Genomic DNA, 19,571 nt, shown 5'->3' with positions numbered 1-19,571 from the left:
TTATACGTTGTCTAAGAATATGTGAAGTATATATAAGGTTTTAGTAAGGTATTTTATTGGAGGTGAGTGTTTATCTTTTACTATTTTCACAATATTGTTCCAGCACTATCATTGTTAAAATATAAAGGTAAATAAGTAATCTTTTGTTTGTTTTTAAAGGAAATGATCTTAAAGTGTGCAGAAACCACAACATTCACTAAAAAAGATTGCGTGTGTCTTTGATTCACACCAAAGAGGGTTTGATGTTAAGTAAACTAAATTTATTTAACATCTAATATTTTTTATTAGGTGACAAAAATAGCTATCTGAGGAAATGGAAACATCAGTATATATTTAACAAGGTTTTGAGAATCCTTGTTTCTTTTCATTTCTTCTCCTTTTTTTTGGCTTTAAAAACTACCTGCTTCAGGTGTTTTATTTTATTTTTTTAATTTATTTATTTTTAATCAGTGAATCACTGTGAGGGTACAGTTACAGATTTACACATTTTCGTGTTTGTGTTTCCCTCATACAATGTTCGAGACCCCATCCCCCCTCCAGTGCCCATTCTCTACCACCAATAAACCCAGTATCCCTCCCACCCCCCATCCCATCTCCCCCCCCACCCCACCCTGCCTCTGTGGCAGAGTATTACCTTTTGTTCTTTCTCTCCAATTGGATATTGTGGTTTGCAATAGGGGTATTGAGTGGTCATCGTGTTCAGTCTCTAGTCTACTTTCAGCACGCATCTCCCGGGTGCAGTCTCAACCACATTTTACTTGGTATTCCCTTCTCTATCTGAGGTGCTTTTCCCCCCAGCATGTGAGGCCAGCTTCCAACACATGTAGCCAACCTCCTGGTACTTATTTCTACTATTCTTGGGTATTAGTCTCCTACTCTGTTATTTTATGTTCCACAGATGAGTGCAATCTTTCTATGTCTGTCTCTCTCTTTCTGACTCATTTCACTTAGTCTCTGTGGTGTGAGATGGTATCTCATGGTCGTTTTGATCCGCATCTCCCTGATGATTATTGATGTAGAGCACTTTTTCATGTGTCCTTGTTCATCTGGTTATGGCATTTTTAATTTAAAAGACCAGTATTTAAAGGTAGTATTGATAAGTCAAACAAACTTTCTATCTTTCTGCCCCATTACTTGATATTACAACAGAGAACTCTTAAAATACATGGCAGTCTTCAAATTTATCTCCAAAATTCTTTTATTTTTTAATTTTTATATACATTTTTTACTTTCACACATTTTGTGAACTTGCTACTGTGCTTATCTTCAGAAAACCTTAATTTTATTACCATTGTCTGCTGGTTTTACTTGTTATTTTTTTTAATGGTACATATGTGCAATTCTCAAGAAATTTTACACATAGGCCAAGATATGAAATACTTGATTTCCTCTTTCTGCTTAACTTGTTTAGCATAATTCCCTTAATCTCCTCCCAGTTTTGTTACGAATAAAAAAATCTTATCTTTTATGCAATTAAATAATATTAGGTATCACTTGTATCACTTGTCATCCCATTGCTCCTCAATTTGCTTGAGTGGGTGCCAGTAACGTCTCCATTTGACTCTAGCATGTGCTAGTGCAGCCCAGTGGTGTCTGCTCGCTCCAGGAATACGAAGAACATCAAACCGTTCACTTAGGATTTTTTAAAAAAAATTTTATTAGAGAATCACATGTAGAGATCTACAGTTACAAACTTATGAACTTTTGTGTTTGCATTTCATTCATGCAATGATCGTTTACCCGTCCCTCCATCAGTGCCCATTCTCCTCCACCAATGATCCCAGTATCCCCACCCCCACCCCCACCCCATCCCCGAACACCCCACCCTGACTCTGCAGCAGGATATTCCCTTTTGTTCTCTCTCCTTTTGAGTGCTGTAGCCTGCAATAGAGGTATTGAGTGGCCTTCATGTTTGGTCTATAGTCTACTTTCAGTTTGCCTCTTCCAACCCGAATGGGTTCTCCCAACATCCTCTACTTGGTGTTCTGTTTTCTATCTGAGCTACCTTTTCCCCCAGCATGTGAGGCCAGTTTCCAAGCTGTGGGGCAGACCTCCTGGTCCTTATCTCTACTACTCTTGGGTATTAGTCTCCCACTCTGTTATTTTATATTCTACAGATGAGTGCGATCTTTCTACGTCTCTTTCTGACTCATTTCACTTAACATGATACTTTCCATATTGATCCACTTATGTGCAAATTTCCTGACTTCATTTTTTCTAACAGCTGCATAGTATTCCATTGTGTAGATGTATCAAAGTTTCTTTAACCACTCATCTGTTTTTGGGCACTCCAGTTTTTTCCAGATTTTGGCTATTGTGAACAGTGCTGCAATGAACATACAAATGCAGATGTAATTTCGACTATACTTTTTTGCTTCTCTGGGATATATTCCCAGCAGTCGTATTGCTGGGTCAAATGGGAGCTCAATTTCTAATTTTTTTAGAATCGTCCATTTTGTTTTCCAAAATGGCTGAACCATTCGGCATTCCCACCAGCAGTGAAGGAGAGTCCCTTTCTCCCTACATCCACACCAACACGGGTTGCGTTTGCTCTTTTGGATGTGGGTCAGTCTCTGTGGTGTGAAATGACATCTCATTGTTGTTTTAACCTGCATCTCCCTAATGATTAGTGATGTAGAGCATTTTCTCATGTGTCTTTTAGCCATTCAGATTTCTTCTTTGAGAAAATTTCTTCCAACCCCATCAAAAAATAAGGGATGGAAATGAACAGAAATTTTCTCACTTAGGATTTTGATGAAGAAGTCTGGCCATCTTGTAGGTGGGCAGCCAGATGTTCTTTTGATGTCCCGTGGAATCCATTCGGTAACAGCTCTAGTCCAGCGATCATCTCCAAATCGCATTACGTGTCCTGCCCATGTGATTTTCAATGCCTTGGCAAATGAGGCAGTGTCCCAGATCTCAATTGTTGATGGGGTTCAGAGCTCAAAATTTCTTCTCTCACTTGAGTGTAATGTTATACTCCAAGCATAGCTCTTTCGATTCCTCTTTAAGAGATCTGAATAGCGTTCTTATCCTGTTTTTGTAGGGCCTAGGTCTCTGAGGCATATATTAGTGCAGGAAGAATGGTGGAGTCAAAAAGATGTGTCCGGAGCCAGAAGTCCTTCGTCCTCTAAACAACTTCTTCAACGCTTTTGAAGGCGTTCTATGCTTCTCTCTTCCTCCTGAGCAGCTCAGGTCGTTCGTCATGTTGAGGTAGTCTGAATATTCTACTAATTTTTTAATCTAATAATCTATCAATGAACACTGCTTCAATATTTTAGATTTTGTAAACTTAAATAAATATTGGGATGGATATAAATTTTTGTGCATAAATAGCTCTATATTCCTTAGCAAAATAACCAATGTAACTTGACTTATTTTTCTGATTTTTATATGTTTTTTCTTCTTTTTTGATCACACCCGGTGATGCACATGGATGACTCCTGGCACTACACTCAGAAATCACTCCTGGCGGTACTCAGGGGACCATATGGGATGCTGGGAATCGAACCTGGGTCAGCTGCATGCAACGCAAATACACTACCCACTGTAATATAGCTCCAGCCCCTGATTTCTATACTTCTTTAGCTTATTTTCCTCTTATTTATATTGGAGTTATTACTGTTGTTGTTACAGTGTTTATTTTCTTATTTATTTCTTCAACAATAGGATTTGCGTATAATACAGACTTGATGTTAAGAATGTTTTTCCTAAACTTGTTTAGGTTCTTTCCTTGCATGTAACAACTCTCGTTCCATCACTGGCACTTTGTATGTTCCCCAAACAAAGTCAGAAGTGATCCTTGAGAGGGTGGCAAGAACAAGCCTTTTTGACTCCCAAATTAAATTATAAATAAACATAAAAATAAATGGATAAATAGCTTTAACTTTAATAAGTTATGTATAATTTTCAAAAATATTTTATATAAATTTACATGTACATCAACAGAGCAGACACGTTTCTTTTAGTCCTCCATATGCCCTCCAGCACTTATGCTATTTTTTTCTAGTTTTTATTTTTCTGGAGGGGAGGGTCAGTTGGCCACACCCAGTGGTGCTTAGTGCTTACTTCTGACTGACTGTGCACTCAGGCATCACTCCAGGCAGACCTGGGGTACCATTTGAGATGCTGAGGATTGAACCCAGGTAGGCAGCTTAGAAAGCAAGGACACTATCTGCATATGATCTCCCCAGCTCCTGTTTTGTTGTGGTTTTTGTTGTTGTTTGTTTGGGGACACAATAATTAGTGTTCAGAGATTACTGCTGGTTGTGCTCAGGAGTGCCAGATCTAATCACGGTTCATTTTGTACAAGGCAAATATCTTAACCCTGTATTATTTCTCTAGTCCTACTGTTGCTTCTGGCATAGACCATTTTAATAAGTGAGATTGATATCTCAGTGTAACTTTTCTATATCCATTACCCTTATATATATATATATATACATATATATATGCACTTTGAATAAGTATGAATTCCAATGCTATCAGTTTTGATTTTTTTAATTGTTACTGCATTCTCTATATGTTGACATACTGTGGCTATTATTTTCTTATCAGATGCATACTGTGGAAATATCTTCTAGTTATTTTCTGACAGAATGAATGTTATCAATTATAACTAGACTAATGAAGAACTAAATTTCATTCTGATATTGGTACCCAGCTCAAGACAATAGCAATAAAAATTTGATGATTGAATACATTAATAAATATAAACTTTAAAAAATTATTATATATGAATATTAATTTTTGTCAACAAGAGGGAAGCAATACCAAGAGGGGAAGAAAGACTTTAAAAGCTACATCTTAAAATTTGGGGTACCATGGATAGAGTCTGGGTCATACTGGCAACAATCAGGGATTATCCTGGATCTGTGCTCAGAAGTCACTCCTGTAGTGCTCAGGGGACCTCATATAGCTCAATGGATCAAACTGGGAGCAACAATATGCAGGGAAATCACAATTCCTTGTACTGTTTCTCACACATCATATCGTTACTGTTTAAAAATATTTTTTTCTCTTTTTACGTTCTTTCTTAACTTAAAAATTCAGTCATGCAACTTTTTAAACGGAGAATTCTAAGTTAAATAAGGATAGTAATTAAACATACCATAAGGAATGTCCAAAGTTCAGTCAAAGAAATGTTTGCATTTGTATAGACAGAAGAAGTCAAAATTAGATTGGCTGATTCATATGTTGGACACATTATGGATTGGTGCAAGAAATATATTATAAAGATTGAAAGCACTCAGATAACATCATTTATAAAGATAAGCAGACATACCACAAAATACAAAAAACAAAGTCATTGGAAATTATGAGTTGTCTGAAAATTAAGCAATAACAAAGAAAAATTAACAAAATGATGACATAATTGCTACATGTTCATCTATAAAGTAGTTGAAATAATTTATTATAAAATATAATATTTAATCACTATCACTATCATCCTGTTGATCATCTATTTGCTCAAGGAAGCCCGGTAAAGTCTCCATTCATCCTAGCCATGGCATTTTAGCAGCCTCTCTTTATTCATCCTACCCAATGGTGCTTCGTTAGAGGCTCTTTCAGAGTCAGGAGAATGAGACCCATCATTGTTACTATATTTGGCATATAAATACGCCATGGGGAGCTAGCCAGGCTCTCCTGTGTGGATAATATTTAATATACTTTGTTATTGTAATTTATAACTATATATTAAGTGGACAGATATTTCAAAATTGAAAGCTGATTTCTTCACGAGCGATTTCCTTTTTACTTTTTTTGTCAGCCATGTTGTCCTTAGAATTTTGTTTTTTTTTTATTTCATTTTTACTTCTAGATACTTAAACTGTGTGTACAATTACTGTAAGGGTGTTTAGAGTTATTGTAACATTTTTATTTTCTTGGAACTTTAAATTTGCAAGATCAGATTTAACAAAGATAAGGTTATCATGTGGACTACGTAATAAATCTTTATTTTTCCCCCTGAACTGACATTAAATATGCCTCATTTTATTTATTTATTTATTTATTTATTTATTTATTTATTTATTGCTTTTTGGGTCACACCTGGCGATGCACAGGGGTCACTCCTGGCTCATGTACTCAGGAATCACCCCTGGCGGTGCACAGGGGACCATATGGGATGCTGGGATTTGAACCTGGGTCGGCCGCGTGCAAGGCAAACGCCCTACCCACTGTGCTATCGCTCCAGCCCCCAATATGCCTCATTTTATTGCTATATCTTTTTGTAGCATTGGCACACTCATAAGTAAAAACTATTATCTACATGACCTTAGGGGAACAAACGTCTATAATAATTTAGTGAAGCAGTCAATGGGATGGTGGCAAATTTTAGAATGTGAAATTCTAAAATGTGGCCACACAGGTTCAATCCTGGCATCCCATCAAAACCACCAGGAGTTATCCTTGAGCATAAAACTAGGAGTAAGCCTTAGCAGAGCAAGTTTGGCCCAAAATTCTGAAAAAAATCCTCTATTATTTTCCAGTTTCCTTTTTTTTTTGGGGGGGGGTGCGGGTGGAGAAGGAGAGTGGTTAGAGAGAAAAGAGGTGACTTTTAGGTAGCTATTGTTTATTTTCATTAAACATGTTAGCCTTTACTTTTTATAATTAATAAATTCTCTAATTTTCTTAATTTACATTTTATGGATTTTATATGGAATAATTAAGTCAATTCAATAGATGTAAATCAGATATACTAGGGGCTGGAGTGATAGCACAGCAGGTAGGGCATTTGCCTTGCACGCGGCCCATCCGGGTTCAAATCCCAGCATCCCATATGGTCCCTGAGCACCAACAGGGGTGATTCCTGAGTGCATGAGCCAGGAGTGACCCCTGTGTATCAACGGGTGTGACCCAAAAGCAAAAAAAAAAAATCAGATATACCCTAGAAGTAGTGTTAGTGTTTGATTTTTTTATGTTCATGCAATTATTTTTATTATTATAGTTTAGGTAATAAATTTAGAATAGTGTTTCATTTTTTTGGTACTGACATACAAATTCACTGCACATCACAACCTCTGAATTGCCCTTTCCCATCTATCCCTGTTAAAGGATACATTTGTCACATTTAGTCCAATCTTCCCTGAGTTCCTTTACAGTTTTTTGACCAATATTTATGGTTTGATGCATACTGTCATCTAATTTTGCCACAACCAATGTGTGCTACAGTCAACTTTTGTCTTTATGTTATTTGTGATTCATTTAATTGTTTTCCTCCTACTTTTTTTGTGTGTGAGTTTAAGCATTTTTTTAAATTTTTATTTTTAATTAGTGAATCACCGTGAGGGTACAGTTACAGATTTATACATTTTTGTGCTCATGTTTCCTCCATACAAAGTTCAAGAACCCATCCTTTCACCAGTGCCCATTCTCCACCAACAGTAAACCCAGCGTCCCTCCCCCCCTCCCCAGTCCCATCTCCCCCCACCCCAAACTGCCACTATGGCAGGGTATTCCCTTTCCTTCTCTCTCTCTGATTAGGTGTTGTGGTTTGCAATAAAGGTGTTGAGTGGCCATTGTGTTCAGTCTCTAGTCTACATTCCGCATGCATCACCCCTCTCCTGCATGACCTCCGACCACATTTTACTTGGTGTTCCCTTCTCTGAGTTGCCCAGAATGAGAGACCAGCCTCCAAGCCATGAAGTTAAACTCCTAGTACTTATTTCTACTATTCTTGGGTGTTAGACTCCTAGTCTATTATTCTATATTCCACAGATGAGTGCAATCTTTCTATGTCTGTCTCTCTCTTTCTGACTCATTTCACTTAGCATGATACTTTCCATGCTGATCCACTTATAATGCAAACTTCATGACCTCATTTTTTCTAACATCTGCATAGTATTCCATTGTATAGATGTACCAAAGTTTCTTCAACCAGTCATCTGTTCTAGGGCATTCGGTTTTTTTCCAGATTCTGGCTATTGTAAGCAGTGCTGCAATGAACACATAAGTGCAGATGTCATTTCGATTATACTTTTTTGCTCCTCTGGGATATATTCCCAGAAGTGGTATTGCTGGGTCAAATGGGATCTCAGCCTCTAGATTTTTGAGGATAGTCCATATTGTTTTCCAAAAGGGCTGAACTAGTCGGCATTCCCACCAGCAGTGTAGAAGGGTCCCTTTCTCCCCATATCCTCTCCAACAGTGGTTGCTTTTGTATTTTTGGATGTGTGCTAGTCTCTGTGGTGTGAGGTGGTATCTCATGGTTGTTTTGATCTGCATCTCTCTGATGATTAGTGATGCAGAGCACTTTTTCATGTGCCTTTTGGCCATTCGAATCTCTTCCTTGGTAAAATTTTTGTTCATTTCTTCGCCCCATTTTTTGATGGGGTTGGATATTTTCTTCTTGTAGAGTTCAACCAGTGCTTTATATACCATTGATATTAACCCCTTTTCTGATGAGTATTGTGTAAATATCCTTTCCCATTCTGTCTTTGTATTTTGTATTTTGTATTTTGGTCACTGTATCTTTCGCGGTGCAGAAGCTTTTTAGTTTAATGTAGTCCCATTTGTTGATCTCTGTTTCTATTAGATTGCTTAGTTCCGTGTCATCGTTGAAGATACCTTTATCTTCAATATCGTGGAGGGTTTTGCTGTCCTTGTCTTCAATGTACCTTATGGTTTGTGGTCTGATGTTGAGGTCTTTAATCCATTTTGATCTGACTTTTGTCCATGGTGTCAGGTAGAGGTCTAAGCCCATTCTTTTACATGTGGTTGTCCAGTTGTGCCAACAGCATTTGTTAAAGAGGCTTTCCTTGCTCCACTTCAATCTCTTGCTCCCTTATCAAAGATTAGATGATCGTACATTTGAGGTTGTGTGTAGGGATATTCCACCCTGTTCTATTGGTCTTCTGCCTTTGTTCCAGTACCATGCTGTTTTAATTGTTACCACTTTGTAGTAGAGTTTAAGGTTGGCGAGGGTGATGCCTCCCATCATCTTTTTCCCAAGAATTGTTTTAGCTATCCGTGGGCGTTTATTGTTCCATATAAATTTCAGGATTGCTTGATCCGTTTTTCTGAAGAATGCCATGGGTATCCTTATAGGGATCGCGTTAAATCTGTATAACGCTTTGGGGAGTATTGCCATTTTGAAAATGTTTATTCTCCCTATCCATGAGCAGGAGATATGTTTCCATTTCCTCATTTCCTCTTTTATTTCATGGAGTAGCGCTTTATGGTTTTCTTTGTAGAGGTCCTTTACTTCTTTAGTTAAACTGATTCCAAGGTATTTGATTTTCTGGGGTATGATTGTGAACGGGATTGCTTTTTTCATGTCCCTTTCCTCTGTCTCATTGTTTGCATATAGGAAGGCCATGGATTTTTGGGTATTGTTTTTATAGCCTGCGACTTTACTGTATAGGTCAATTGTTTCTAAGAGTTTCTTACTAGAGGTTTTAGGCTTCTCTAGGTATAGCATTATATCGTCTGCAAATAGTGAGAGCTTGATTTCTTCCTTTCCTGTGTAAAACACAAAAATAAAAAGAAGAGCGCAGACGAGGGAAGGGACGGAGCCAAGATGGTTGGTCTCAGTCGCAGTGTATTCCATGTCCATCTCCATTATCCTCTGATTCTCCTCCTGCTTCTTCCGCCCCCATCCTACTTCATTATCTGTCTATGCTTCCCCTTGGAACTCGCCCCCAGCCCCCTCATACAGCTACCTTAAAATCCCCCACATCCACTGCGGATGTGGCAGGCCGGGGCTTATGCATAGGTGTGGTTACAATTCATAGGGGGTAAAGTTCTATCCCTTAGGGGATGCTTTCACTAGGACAGAATCTCTCTCAGAGGGACATCCGCCCAAGAGTGGAATTCCATGGGTGTGTTTCTCCTCTCTTTGTCTGACTGACATATAAGTATTCATATTATAAATCATTTTGTATGGACATAGCAAGAGATGCATTAAGCTTATAGAATTGCTCTACGGGGGTCACCTGGATCTCAGACTACAGTGCTCAGGCCAGATTAGTCTTTCCTAGCCCTAGCAGGGCCCTAGTCTCGTGGATGCTTTTGGATCATGACATGACAGCTCATGACCAAGCTCTTAACTTATAGTTAAGCATTAGGAGCTTTGGCCAGGCCCATCTCAATGCCAGGATAGCACGCATCTCACCGCTTGCCCTGGGTCTGTCCCATCCCCCCGTTGGGACCCTGCTTTTGATGGTGCTAGAAAGTAAGGCCAGCTGAGGCTTAAGTCAAGAAAGCAGATCCCCAGGAATGAATAATACTTGAAGCCAATTAAATCCCATGATACCAAAGCATATTAATAAATGTCTTTCTTTGTCCATACAAAAAGGATATTGTTTTAAGTTAAACTATTCAAAAGACATATGAGAGGAGAAAGACAAAATTAACTTACAATACAAGATCACTGTCCTAGCAAGGACTGACCTTACAAATCAACAGAGTTTGATTAGAGGAAGAGCAGATAAACTGGTAGAAGTGGTTACAGATAAACAAAGGTATGGGAGTGACTCAGGAGCACTTTGATGAGTATGACTGATAAACCTAAGCTCCTATTGGCAAGGGGAGCAGGACAAACCAATGATATCCAACACTTTCCGATCTGAATCCCCTTAATATGTTTTTCTTGCCTGACGGCTATTGCTAGTACATCCAGTACTATATTAAAAAGAAGTGGTGGTGAGAGTGGGCATCCTTGTCTTGTCCCCGATCTTAGAGGAAAGGCCCTTAGTTTTTCTCCATTGATGATAATGCTTGCCATAGGTTTGTGGTAGATGGCTTTGACTATCTTGAGAAAAGTTCCTCCAAAACCCATTTTGGTGAGAGTTTTTATCATGAATGGGTGTTGGATCTTGTCAAATGCTTTCTCTGCATCTACTGATATGATCATATACTTCTTATCTTTACTTTTGTTGATATGATGGGTTATGTTGATTGATTTCCAAATGTTAAACCATCCTTGCATCCCCAGGATGAATCCCACTTGGTCATGGTGTATGATCTTTTTGATGAGTTGTTGGATTCTATTTGCTAGTATTTTGTTGAGGATCTTCGCATCAGTGTTCATCAGGGATATTGGTCTATAGTTTTCTTTGTTAGTGGTGTCTTGTTTGCTTTTGGTATTAGGGAGATATGTGCCTCATAGAAACTGTTCGGAAGGGTTCCTGTCTTTTCAATTTCCTGGAAAAGCTTGAGGAGAACTGGCAACAGGTCTTCTTTAAATGTTTGGAATAATTTGCCAGTGAATCCGTCTGGACCTGGGCTTTTGTTTTTGGGGAGACTTTTGATTACGGTTTCAATTACCTTGATATTTATGGACCTATTCAGGTATTTCATGTCTTCTTGGTTCAGTCTTGGGAGATTGTAGGAGTCAAGGAATTTGTACATTTCTTTTAGGTTCTCTTGTTTCGTGGCATACAGTCTTTCAAAGTAGTCTTTGATGATCCTTTGAATCTCCTTGGTTTCTGTTGTGATGTCTCCCTTTTTGTTTCTGATTCCGTTTATTAGTGTTTTCTCTCTTTCTTTCTTTGTGAGTCTTGCTAGCGGTTTATCAATCTTATTTATTTTCTCAAAGAACCAGCTCTTTGTTTCATTGATCTTTCGGATTGTTTTTCAGGTTTCCATATAGTTAATTTCTGCTCTAAGTTTAATTATTTCTTTTCTTTGATCTGGTTTGGGTTCCTTTTGCTGGTCCTCTTCTAAGATCTTGAGCTGCGAAATCAAGCTATCAATATAGGCCCTTTCTTCATTTCCGAGGAAGGCTTGCAGAGCTATAAATTTTCCCCTTAACACAGCTTTAGCTGCATCCCATAGGTTCTGGTAGCTTGTGTCTTCATTCTCATTTGTTTCGAGTTATTTCTTTATTTCTTCCTTGATTTCCTTTTTGACCCACTCGTTGTTCAATAGTGAGTTGTTTAATTTCCAAGTGTTTGATTTGGTTCTCCGTGTCTGTGCGTGATTAACTTCCATCTTCAGTGCATCATGGTCTGAAAAAGTAGCTGATACAATTTCTATCTTCCCGATTCTATTAAGGTATAATTTGTGGCCCAGAACGTGGTCTATTTTGGAAAACGTTCCATGTGCGCTGGAAAAGAATGTTTATTCTTTCTTTTTGGGGTGTATAGCCCGGTATAGGTCTATTAGCCCTGTCTCCTCCATTTCTTCCTTCAGAGCCATCGTTTCCTTGCTGAGTGTTGTTCTTGTTTATCTATCCAGAGGTGATAAGGCAGTGTTGAAGTGTCCAACTACTATCGTGGTGATAGTTATGTCCTCCTTAAATTCTGTTAGGAGTTCTTTTAAGTATTTAGCTGGTCATTCATTAGGTGCGTATATGTTTAAGAGTGTGATTTCTTCCTGTTGTACATATCCCTTAATGAATAGAAAATGACCTTCGCTGTCCCTTCTGATCTTTTTCAGCCTGAAATCTATGCTATAGGATACTAATATGGCCGCCCCCACTATTTTTTTTGAGAGAGCTGTTTGCTTGCAGGATTGTTTTCCATCCATTGATTTTGAGTCTGTGTTTGTTCTGACTATTCAGATGTGTTTCTTGTAGGCATCAGAAAGTTGGGTTTAGTTTCTGAATCCATTTTGCCACTCTGTGCCTCTTGATTGGTGCATTTAGACTGTTGACAATAAGAGAAATTATTATCATGGGATTTTGTGTCATTTTTCTGTAGGGTTTGTTGTTTGTTCTTGTAGGTTTTTTCCTTGTCTTATAGTAGCCCATTGAGTCCTCTTTTAAATTTGGTCTTGAGTCTATGAAGTTCCTGAGCTGTTACTTGTCCGTGAAATAGTGTATGGTTACTTCAAGTTTAACTGAGAGTTTAGCCGGGTAGAGTATTCTTGGTGAGACATTCATTTCATGAAGTTTTTTCACTATATCCCACCATTGTCTTCGGGCTTGGAGGGTTTCTTCTGATAGGTCTGCTGTGAATCTAAGGGGTACTCCTTTGTATATGATCTCCTTCTTTGATCTTGCTGTTTGCAGTATTGTGTCTCTATCCGCGGCATCCATCATTCTGACTATGATATGTCTTGGGGATTTTCTATTTCGGTCCCTTTTAGCTTGCACCCTTCGGACTCCTTGGATCTGGATGTCTGCATTCTCTAGCTCTGGGAATGTTTTAGCAATGATGTCTTTAATTGTGTTTTTTTCCATTGGGATTGGTTCCATGTGATTCCGGCACTCCCATGATTCTTATGTTGTTTCTCCTGAGGTCATCGCCTAGGACTCTAATTCGCTTTAGAGCCATTTTGAGGTCTTTTGCTATTATTTGTTGTTCCCTATGTACTTTCTGCAGCTCATCTTCAAGATCACTGATTCTGTCTTTGGCTGTAGTCATTCTACTATTGAGGGCTCCTACGGAGTTTTTTCTTTCATCTACTGATTCTTTTAGTTGTGTGACTTCTGTTCGTAGCTTTGAAATTTCTGCTCTCATTTCTTCCTGGATTATCTTGGTGGACCGTTCCAATGCTGCATCCATATCCTCCCTTAATTTATTGGAAGTTCGTTCCATAGTTGCTTTGAGTTTGTGAACCATCCTCACAATTTCCTCTCTGAATTCTTTATCCGAGAGGAGGTTGTATTTCTGGGAAGTCGCTGCTGAGGTTAGTGAGATATTTTCTTGGATCTCTCCTCGTGGTGGGGATTTTCGCTGTTTCTTCATGTTGTTATGGGCTTTACTATCCAGTGCTCTCCTTAGCTTGGGAGGGGCCTCAACTGAAGATGTGGGGCTATGCTCTTTTTACAAAGGACTTTTATGTACAACTTGATGTGTTCACTGACAGTTTTCGTGAAATTAGGATAGGCTAGGTTACTTGACTATTAACATATAGTGACTAAGGTGACCAGGGAATTCTTCAGAGGAGTGGATTCTATCAATTGTGGTCAAAGGACAATGCATGGAATGGTAAAAAACAATTGCGCTGCTCCAGAAAGAGGCCACGCCCACTTTGAGGCCACGCCCCCTAAGGTGAGGACACACCCCTAACCAGCAGAGTGGGGAGTGGTCAGGAACCAATGGCAACGGTCGAAAGGTGCCAGGCAGGAGTGTGGACGTCAGGGCGAGCCCCAATCCGCGGCGGGCAGGGGGCGGGGAAGGGATTTTCCTCCTACTTTCCTGTATTCAAACACCACAGTTTATTATCAGTTGATATCACCCACATCTTTGGTCTGTTTATCTATACACCGCAGATAAATGATATCATCTGACATTTTTTCTACTGCCTGTGACCTACTTCACTCAGTATTATACTTTCAAATTTCTTCCAAGTTGCCACAAGTTTCACAACATTACTTTTATTTGTAATTCTATAACACTTCACTGTGTGTACCTAGAGTGCATTCTTCATCTACTCATTTGTTTTTGGACTTCTGTGTTGCTTCTATATCTTGTCCATTGTATGAAGTGATATAATGAACATAGTTGTACATATGTATTTTTGAATTAATACTTTTATGTTTTAAGGGCAAATAGCTAAAAATTAGATAGAGAAGTAAAATGAAGCTTTGTTCCTGCTTTTTGATCTGATATATCCATACTTAGCAGAGATGCTTCCAAACTCCATGCCAGTCTGGGTGTCCTGTGCAACCCAGAGGGGGCTTGTTGAGCCCAGCACCTCTCAGAAAGAACCACAGCAGCCAAAAACTTCCACACTCCACAATTGCTGCTATGCTTGTGAACATGGTCATCCACTGTTCAGGACAAGCCTTGTCGGGAAATTAATCTTTTGAAAAACTCAGGTATTTGGGTTTTGTGAATGAAATTTCCAGGGCCTAAGGGAGCCTGGGATGGTCTACTCCCATTCCTTGTTCTTCCTGAAGCCTTGGCAGTCATGCTCAGGAACTACCTCTGGAGTCAAATAAGCTCTTTAATCAGCCATGAACCGGAGACTCATAAGTTAATCTTCAAAGAAATCAACAAATCACAGAGATGCATCTGGACCCTGTATCTGGTGAAGTCCTCATGCCACCCAAAGTCACCATCCAGTTAAAAAGCCAACTCCAGATGTATCACCTCATTTAAAAATTTTTAAATTCCTGGTCGAAATCTCAAACGATATCATTGAGTATACATTATATCATTATAGTATATCATTATATAGTATACAGTATATAATATCATGTATTATATATCATATATATTATTATAGTATAGTATATCACTATAGTATATATAATAATCATATCATTATGATATAGTAAACTATATCATTGAGTAGCATACCACATTGGATGGGATGTAAAATAGAAGGCAACCAATATAGACACATAAAGCCTAATCTGTAACAACATGTTGGTAATCTCTTACACAATTGTTTAATGACTCCATGGTGAGATACAACAATCTTAACACTCTTTCTTCTAAGGATATATTTTTGATCATTTTCAGTAAATTATTTATAACAAAAAATTTAAAGAAATTATTCAGGGCCTGCTATAGAGACAGACTTGGTGAATGGTTGGGAAAATTGAAAATAAGGGTGGTGGGAAAGTGCAGTGGTGGTGGGATTAGTGTTGGAATATTGAATGTAATAAACCATCATAAGTACCTTTATCAAAAATAAATGATTTTAAAAAATCCATACTTTTCCAAAAAGTCAGGGCCAGGTAACATTCCCCCCAACAGTTAAAGAAGCATTTGGATTATGCTGCTCTTCTTTTCTCTCTGGAGTTTTTAATTTAACAGGTACTGGGTTCAGTTCAACAATTTTTCAAATTTTTGCTTGATTGGGTCACTGATGATGCCCAGATTTTATTCCTCTATCTGCTCAGTCTATGTTTATGGCAGGGTTTGAGAAACCACATGAGGTGCCTAGGATCAAATCCTGGCACCAAACTGTGCTGCACTATTTCATCTGAAAAAAATGTGCAGTTTTAACTAGTCCAATATTGTATTGATACTCCTCATAATCCACGTGCTGATCTTAGAGCAATAATTTTATCCTATAAAGAATACCAGATTAAATGTTATGTTATCTTGCCAGGGCTCAGGTGATGACATTTCATCTTAGTGCACTTCCTCACCTGTAAGATACAAGAAATTGGACTAGGTGCTATCTTTGACAAACAAACATGGATTCTAAAGAAACTTTATAAATTTAAAATACATTGTTTTTGTATATGTTGAATTTTTTATTTAAAAAGGACAAAAGAGTGTAACAGAATATCCAAGCAATTCAGATAGGTTCTTAAGCTTTAATATCCAGTTTTCAAGACAAAATCCCAGGAAAATCCTTTATTCCTAACTGTAATTTAGATATTATTGCCCCTCTCTTTAATATTATCATATTCTCTCTTAGCTATAGACTGTATCTTAGGACTGTTTTCCACACTTGCATAGAAAATGTTGAGTTATGCATTTCATGAAAGTAGATATATTTCTTCAGATTATTTAATTTACCTGTATACGTTAAGGCTGGAGCGATAGCACAGCAGTTGGGCGTTCGCCTTTCACGTGGCCGACCAGAGTTTGATTCCTCCGCCCCTCTCGGAGAGCCCAACAAGCTACCGAGAGTATTGAGCCCATGCAGCAGAGCCTGGCAAGCTACCCGTGCGTATTGGATATGCCCAAAACAGTAACAATAAGCCTCTCAATGGGAGACGTTACTGGTGCCCGCTCGAACAAATCGATGAACAAGGGGATGACACTGACAGTGACAGTATACTTTAAGGAGGTCTGACCCTCTTAACTTCTTACACACCAATTTATGAATTAAAAAAATCCTGAATTTGTAATTCTCTTACACTGTGAAATTTGTATGTAAACTTGATAGTAGGCAAACTCAAGTGAAGTCCATCAGACTTCAAAAAACATAACGGTGGTTGGGCCAGTGGAGGGAGCTGTTCACTTGAGAATCACTGAATTCTTTGGTATACATTAGACTAAAGTATACTTTTTATTGCTAGTGCTAAAACATTTATTGGTTGGAATTAGCATTTTCACTGAACCAGTTGCTTACTTTGCTTTGAATTTGGAAAGAAAGTTACTTTCTATCAATGTCTCAGAGTGCTGTACCTGTGCTGGCTTCTGTTTCTTTTTTTTTTTGAAAATAAAACCTCAGATTGTATTTTAATTTTGAGCTAAACATCTTATACATATGACTTGAAAAATCTGCTGTTAATGTTTCTCAAATTTTAGAGTGAATAACATTTTAACAAAATTAACTTTTATTTTTTTGACTTTTTAAACTTTTTTTAAATTTTATTTTTTTTATTAATGAGTCACTGTGAGGGGGTACAGTTAGAGAGTTTCATGCCTGTGTTACAGTTATGCAATACTCGAATACCCATCACTTCACCAGTGCCCATTCTCCTCCACCGATGGCCCCGGTGTCCCCCCCGGGTCCCCTCACACTCCCACCCCCCCCCGTGACAGGGAATTATTTATTGTTCTCTCTCTCCTTTTGGGTGTTATGGTTTGCAATGGAAATACTGGGTAGCTGTAGTGTTCAGTCTATAGTCTGCTTTCAACCTGCCTCTCCCATCCTGAGTGGATCCTCCACTACACTTTGCTTGGTGTCCCCTTCTCTATCTGAGCCACTCAATTCCCCAGCATATGAGGGCAGCTTCCAAGCCGTGGAGCAGGCCTCCTTGTACTTATTGCTACTATTCTGGGTGCTAGTCTCCCATTCTGTTGTTTTATATTCCGCAGATGAGCGCAATCTTTTTGTGTCTGTCTCTTTCTTTTTGACTCATTTCACTTAACATGATACTTTCCATGTTGATCCAATTATATGCAAAGTTTATTACTTCATCCTTTCTGACAGCTGCATAGTATTCCATTGAGTAGATGTACCAAAGTTTTTTTAACCAGTCATCTGTTCTCGGGCATTCGGGTTTTTTCCAAATTCTGGCTATTATAAACAGTGCTGCAAAACTTTACTACAAAGCGGTAACAATTAAAACAGCATGGCACTGGAACAAAGGCAGAGCCACCAATCAATGGAACAGGGTGGAATATCCATACATGAAACCCCAAATATATGATCATCTGATCTTTGATAAGGGAGCAATAAATATAAAGTGGAGTAAGAAAAGCCTCTTCAACAAATGGTGCTGGCATAACTGGACAACCACATGGAAAAAAATGGGCTTAGACCTCATTCTAACACCATGCACAAAAATCAGATAAAAATGGATTAAAGGCCTCAGCATCAGACCACAATCCATAAGATACATGGAAGACAAGATTGGCAAAACCCTCCACGATATTGAAGCTAATGGTGTCTTCAAAGATGACACGCAACTGAGCAACCAAGTGGAAACAGGGATATACAAATGGGACTATATTAAACTAAGAAGCTTCTGCACCACAAAAGATACAGTGACCAGAATACAAACACAATCTACAGAATGGGAAAGGATATTCACCCAATACCCATCTGATAAGGGGTTGATATCAAGGGTATACAAGACACTGGTTGACCTGTACAAGAAGAAAACATCCAACCCCATCAAAAAATGGGGCGAAAAAATGAACAGAAACTTTTCCAAGGAAGAGATACGAATGGCCAAAAGGCACATGAAAAAGTGCTCTGCATCACTAATCATCAGAGAGATGCAGATCAAAACAACCATGAGATACCACCTCACACCAGAGAGACTAGCACACATCCAAAAGTACAAAAGCAACCACTGTTGGAGAGGATGTGGGGATAAAGGGACCCTTCTACACTGCTGGTGGTTACAAACTTTCATGCTTATGTTTCAGTCATACAATGATTGAGTACCCATCCCTCTACCAGTGCCCATTCTTCACCACCAATGATCCAAGTATCCCACCCATACCCACACCCCTTTTGCCCCCACCCCACCTCTGTGGCATAGCATTCCATTTGCTCACTCTCTCCTTCTGGGTGTTGTGGTTTGTAATATAAGTATTGAGTGACCATCATGTTCAGTCTATAGTCTACTTTCAGCTCGCATCTCCCATCCCAAGCAGGCCCTTCAAGTACCCTTTACTTGGTAGTCCCTTCTCTGTGTGAACTGCCTTTACTCCCAGCACGTGAAGCCAGCTTCTAAGCCATGGAGCAATCCTCCTAGAAGACATCTCTACTATTCTTGGGTGTAAGTCTCGCATTCCGTTACTTAATATTCCACAAATGAGTGCAATATTTTTATGTCTGTCCCTCTCTTTCTGAATCATTTCACTTAACATGATACTCTCCATGTTCATCAACTTATATGCAAATTTTATAAATTCATCCTTTCTAACAGCTGTATAGTATTTCATTGTATAGATGTAACAAAGTTTCTTTAACCAGTCATCTGTTCTTGGGCACTCAGTTCTTTTCTAGATTCTGGCTATTGTAAACAGTGCTACAATGTACATACAAGTGCAGATGTCATTTATACTATACATTTTTGCGTCTCTGGGATATATTCCCAGAAGTGGTATTGCTGGGTCAAATGGGAGCTCAATTTCTAATGTTTTGAGAAGCGTCCATACAATTTTCCGACAGGGTTGAACCAGTCAGCATTCCCACCAGAAGTGAAGGAAGGTCTCTTTCTCCCCACATCCAACGCCATTTTATTTTGTTCTTTTGGATGTAGGCCAGTCTCTGTGCTGTGAGATGATATCTCACTGTTGTTTTGATCTGCA

General features: G+C 38.6%; 1 long non-coding RNA gene across 3 annotated transcripts in view; it reads left to right on the top strand.

Moving 5' to 3' along the window:
- The window catches only part of LOC129402482 (uncharacterized), a 176,908-nt gene that overhangs the window by 68,517 nt on the left and 88,820 nt on the right, over window positions 1-19,571 (top strand). For 2 of the 3 annotated variants that reach the window (XR_008628674.1, XR_008628673.1), the window contains exon 4: window positions 3,047-3,213. This is a non-coding gene — a long non-coding RNA (uncharacterized LOC129402482). Of the gene's footprint in view, window positions 1-3,046; window positions 3,214-3,459; window positions 5,944-19,571 lie in introns of those variants that run through there. The other variant, XR_008628672.1, reaches the window with a different exon arrangement.

This window comes from Sorex araneus, chromosome 2 (assembly GCF_027595985.1).
Source record: "Sorex araneus isolate mSorAra2 chromosome 2, mSorAra2.pri, whole genome shotgun sequence".
Lineage (NCBI taxonomy): Eukaryota > Metazoa > Chordata > Mammalia > Eulipotyphla > Soricidae > Sorex > Sorex araneus.
This window is presented reverse-complemented; position numbering and strand designations above follow the sequence as displayed.